We start from the raw sequence: 6,239 nt of genomic DNA, 5'->3' as shown, positions 1-6,239 counted from the left end.
AATGAGTGTGTATGTAGAAAATGCATTATTTCAAAGAAAGAAAGAAAGAAAGAATTTATTTCAGATGGATACCATTTGATTAAGAATAAAGTACTTATTCAATTCTTATTTAATTCCCTGCTGCGATTAAATTTTAGATTAAATAAGGAGTACATACTTGTAATCAACTTCCATACAGATGTAAAGGTTATTAAATTTACTAGTTGATCGCGACAAGCGCAGCATCTGGGGTCAGAAAAACTTTACCTCAGGCGAGGTTTCTCCTCATTCACTGGGCATCACTGAATGCCTTCACGCTCATTCACCAAAGCAGCCATGGCGTCTTATCAAAAGCGAATCGATGAGACGGCAAATTCCCCGTCTCATTTACATAACTCGGGAGCATATTTGCTTACTCTCTTATACAAGATTGCCTGCCGAAGTACAGGGTCGTAAAACGATTGGATCTGTCCATATTTTGCTGTTCCAGTCATAAACGGGTATTTATGGTGTAATAAGGGTTGATAACGATAAGCACTCCGGTGGAACTGCCTTCTTCGAGTATAGAGGACAACATAAACTTCCCGCTCGATATTGGTTTTGTAACAAATAATGATGAGGGGCTGAAAAAGGTGGCTTGAAATATTTCCTATCATACTAACTTGTCTAGCGTTCATAGGTATACCGATTGTATTCAAAGTCAATCAAATCTGAAACATTAAGGCTGAGTTGCACCACCCAACTTTATCCGTAACTATATTGATAATTAGTGTTTTTTGTATGGAGTTTGATAGATTTTTGACGTTTGTAACCTAAGCTGCTTTGTCCTTCAGTTTTCTATCGAATCTATGTATCTTAGATATCAAATTACTTACCAGAGCATTTAGCACGAAAAACTTTCGAGTTCGAATCGTTTGCGTATTCGACTCGCCATCAAGGATTTAGTACGAAAACTGCAACAGCGCCCTTGTGAACGTGTCGTAAAGTGAACTTAATATGAGAAATGGTTGCACGAAACTTATTTTGAGAATCAAAACTGTCACGTTATCGTTTAATTCGAAGATTGAGTATCGAATTTTGTCGAATACGCAAACGATTCGAAGACGAAAGTTGTTCATGCTAGAGGTACAGGTGAGATTGAAATCACACACCGGCTCAGTTCAGAAACAACATGGACGGTGTTCAAAAGCATCACTTTATTTGCTTGTCACGTCATGGTTAATCAACACAACAGCAACGATTTCGGGTTATATCTAGCTACACTGTCCTGCAAAGTGGATGCGCAAACCTACGCAGTGCACTAAAACGCATGACGTCACTTATCGTTAGAGGCATGGTATAATTAATGCAATATTCTGTCCGTCAATTTTGACTGCGTGACGCGAACGGGCATCATTTATATGCGTGCACACACAAAATGAGCAATGGAATGGTGCAGTGAGTAACAGGGAATGTCATACCCGTTAGCTGCATAGGGAATTGAATTAATTAACAATGATTTTTACCTTATCTAGTTAAAATCAGACCGACATTAGTGGTATTACCATACCAGCCACAATTATTTGCATTATTAGTCTGGACTGACTATTTTGGACACCTGATTAAAAAGGAGTAAACTATATAGGTAGGTACTCTTCTGTCTGAGACTCTTTGGGAATTTTGTACCGTTACAAAACTTCTGCGATGAAAAAATGACCTTAAACTCTAAAATTATGTATTTTGCAACACCATAGGCACTTTAAGTACCTAAGTGTTAATATGAGTCTAACCCAGCAAGCTTACCCATATCTGCGTCTGTTAATAAAGTGAATTATACCTATTAATATTATGACCTTTACATAAACGGCTAAATTTCCAGAAGCCTCATCACCTTATCTTAAGTACTTAGCCATTTAAAGTTTATATTCGTTTAGATGCTATCTCTCGGTGGAAATATTAAGTCTTTAAAGGGTTCTTTCAGTGTTTTAGAAATTGACTATCAATATCGTTAAACCATTTTGAAGGCAAATTGGTATATCATCATAATATTTAATTCCCTCTTCTCGTATCAACTAACTGATACATCTAATATAGAAGACAATTCTCTAAATATCATCTTAATCATAATCATTTCAGCCACGGGACGTCCGCTGCTGAACATAAGCCTCCCATTGAATTCCAAATTGGCCAGTTGAACTTATTAACTAGTAGCGAGCTCGTAAAAGTGCGCGTTTTTAATAGGTTTCCAAAAATTAACAATGTCACAACAACTCTCCTCTGTTACAACTCATCTCTGTCTCCCCTAACAGCTCTAAAAAGTTGTCTTCAATCCTAAGTAGCCCCTATATCAGCTTTTCACACAGTCTAGTCTATATCATAGACAGGCCTCAGAAACAGAGTATAATGTATGCACTGCCGGCTCTCACTAATGCATATTAGACGTGATGGATAGCCTGAAGCGAGATTCTCAAACTCTTACTCGCTCTTTTTGCTCACCCCTTTTGAGAGATATCGAACTCGAGCCGATGTCTCTCTGAAGGGATGCGCGAAGCCACAACAAGGGCTCTCGCGGAAGACCAGCTTCTGGACATGCCCTCACGAGCATGTCAGGATAAATGCTGAGCGGGAGCCTATTGACATAGTGGCCCACTATTTTTTATATATTCGTTTTGTGTTGTTATTGTTTATATTTGTGCTTACTGTGTTCAATAAATTCTATTTCTTTCTTTCTTTCTTTATTCTTTCTTTTATCTGGGAAATGTTTCAGAAAGAATTAGTGCCTTAGACTAAATATAAAAAACCCAGTTTCGTAGAAGGATCGTATGTAGTTTATTAAGTGACATATTTGTTTGCATTATGTTTAAGTACTTGGAGAAGGCTTTGTCCAGCAGTGGACGTCATTTTGTTGAAAATAACGAACTCGTCATCCCTAGCTGAGACGTGTCATCACGTGTCCATTATTATGAACCTATTAAATAAGCTAGGTCTGTCAGGTAAGCACGATGGGTCATTGCTTTTCCTTAGACTATTCGAGTTGTAACGCAAAGAAAGTTAAAAATATCTGAAACTTGAAAACCAGTGAGCGTCGCGTTTAGGAGGAAAAATGGCAGTGGTCTTCAGCTGCACTGAATAATATAATATTTCATACATTCTTGGAATCTTTTATATTTATGTAATGGTCATATCAGTAGATATCATTAAGACCTACCTTAGAGGTTTTGACTTCAAGAGGTTGGTAGATTGAAGATTATCATGTTATGTAATATCTGTACAATAAATTGCGGAAACCCCTTTGAAGTAGAAATATTACGTAGGTAACGTAACTGCCCAGGGACAACAGGAGAATTAGTAGAGCTACTTAAATAATGGACTTATGTACAATGCAATGATCGCGAAAGTTCTATTACAAATAAAACGTTATACTTAAACGAAGTCATACAGAAGAAGATACATAATATCGTCTACTAAGTTGTAAAGATGTCCTCACACCAAGGTAAACTGTGATATGGCACTTTATGACGTTGTAATAGATGCTATTTTGCACCAAAAACGTAGCCTTTGATGTACATAAAAATTAATGCACATTAATGGATCCAATAACCATTCATTAATCAACTTAATCTCATCCCGAAGCTGGCGCTGATCAAATTAAACTGCACAAATAAAGCATTTTCAATTATAATGCAATGTTTTCCGCGGATTATCGAGTAAGCCATATCATACAAATCGGTTTTCAGGATCGTAGGCTCGTCGCCTCGTACATAACTTTTCCATCGCGATGTAATTGGAAACCTTCATCACACACTGCAGTGCAATAATTATGGGCGAAATGAACCTCGCATTACGCTGCAGATAAAAATAGTTGATAACTGTAATCAAATATTCATTTTTAATTTTATTGGGTGCAGTGAAGTTCGTTCGGTCGTTCGTTTCAGCCAAATGACGTCTACTGCTGGACAAAGGCCCCCAAGGATTTACATCTATGCTGCCCGCATCCAGGTACTTCCCTCGAACAGTACAATGAAGTATGAAACCCGATTTTAAAACTGTTTCTGTTACAACGGTATCATCAACTAAAGCCCATTGTTGGGCGTAGGACTAAGGAGCATCAAAGAACACTTTTCCTTCTATTTTTTCACAAAGCCATTGCCAACTTTCTTCTTATGTTTTTACAATATTGTTTTACAGTATTATTATAATAATTGTTTCGTAAAATTAAGTCAATTACAGTTTCCATTTTCAGCAATTATGTCATGAACTAGTCTTTGCCAGCAGCTTTGCTAGCGTAAAATTTAGTTTTCACATTACAGCAGCGGTCTTTCCTGAAAATTGCTGACGATCTGGAGAATTTAGTCTAAGAAATACAAATTAAAATCTTCGGTCCACTTTATTTATAAGCAAACTTCATGATGCATTATCTCAGGTCCTTAAAACTCTTTACTTACAGTGTAAAGAAAAATACTCATCAAAATTATCTTGACATAATTGACGTAGATAACGTCATTTCACATCGTATTTAGGTGAAACATGCGGTGTACACCATGAATTAAATTGAAATCAATCAATAAACAAAATGAGCATACTAATAGAAGAATCAGAAGAAGTGTGTTCACACTGTATGCAGCTTCGGAAAACCTTCATACACATCGCATGTTCTGCTGTGCTACCGATCCTGGTCTTCGCGTCTATTCTAATTCTGGTATCTTCTGGAAGGTACGACGTGGAATTGGAGACTCCTACCACCTTGATCGCCGAATTCACATTTGGAATACTCTACCTCCAGCTGTTCGTTGCTACATCGGTTCTGATCGTCAGCTTCGTGAAACGAAAGCAGCCGATTTTGAAGTACCATGTGTGGTACTTGATATTTCATATCCTGATCGTTTTTCTGTTGTTGTGTGCCTGTGTAGCCCTTACCTTTGTGAATGAAGCGTATTTCCTAACTAGTTCAGTGGTGGCGGGCACTGTAGCGTATTACTCTTTTATATACCGATGCCTGAAAACTGATAAGTACCCATGGACTGCCTTGAGAAGAGCTTATTAAAGTGTTTGGTTAAATACTCTGTTTCATTCAATCTGATAGGTAACGAACCAATTTAAGTTTTTTTTATCAGAAATGTATTCTGATTAATGAAAGTCATTGAATTATCTTTTCAATCATCTTAATTGATTACTTACCTAATATGCATTTTATAAAATTATATCCATATTTATTCACACGTTCAGATAGGTCTGATGTTTATTTAAAACAAACAAAATTATTGCTCCAATGATTATATTTAATTGACAACATTAATTACTACAATATTAATTTTAATCAGATAAAATTCATAACACGATCTTTATTGTATAACATACCTATCTGATTTTATTATTTTAATTAATCGGCGGAAAATTATTAACTTATTGTACATATTTACAAATTGTATAGGTACCTACTTATTTATCTGCAAAATCCATTTTCTTTTTTCACAACAATCCTTCTTGCTTAGAAGATGCTTGTTTATGATTTAAGGNAATTCGGCGTCCAATACAAATACTTCTGGCTTCACCGCCGGCTAGGTCAGGTAGTAGCACCAGTAGAGATTGGCAATCGTGTGGACAAATGATCAACTTAATATTGACAAATCCGGAAACGTAGTATGGACAGGCCCCCCACTAGGTGGATCGACGATCTAATGAAAGTCGCGGGAAGTACCTGGATATGGGCAGCGCAGGACCGGTCGTTATGGAAATCCTTGGGGAGACCTTGGTCCAGCAGTGGATGTCATTTGACTGTAACGAACGAAAAGATTGGTCCAACAGTGGACGTCATTTTACTGAAACGAACGAAAAGATTGGTCCAGCAGTGGACGTCATTTTACTGAAACGAACGAAAAGATTGGTCCAGCAGTGGACGTCATTTGACTGAAACGAACGAAAAGATTGGTCCAGCAGTGGACGTCATTTGACTGAAACGAACGAAAAGATTGGTCCAGCAGTGGACGTCATTTGACTGAAACGAACGAAAAGATTGGTCCAGCAGTGGACGTCATTTGACTGAAACGAACGAAAAGATTGGTCCAGCAGTGGACGTCATTTGACTGAAACGAACGAAAAGATTGGTCCAGCAGTGGACGTCATTTGACTGAAACGAACGAAAAGATTGGTCCAGCAGTGGACGTCATTTGACTGAAACGAACGAAAAGATTGGTCCAGCAGTGGACGTCATTTGACTGAAACGAACGAAAAGATTGGTCCAGCAGTGGACGTCATTTGACTGAAACGAACGAAAAGATTGG

Source organism: Ostrinia furnacalis, unplaced genomic scaffold, assembly GCF_004193835.3.
Source record: "Ostrinia furnacalis isolate ACB-3 unplaced genomic scaffold, ASM419383v2 OfSCF0732, whole genome shotgun sequence".
In the NCBI taxonomy this organism is placed as follows: domain Eukaryota; kingdom Metazoa; phylum Arthropoda; class Insecta; order Lepidoptera; family Crambidae; genus Ostrinia; species Ostrinia furnacalis.
The sequence above is the reverse complement of the archived record's forward strand: the minus strand, read 5'-3'. Positions refer to the sequence as shown.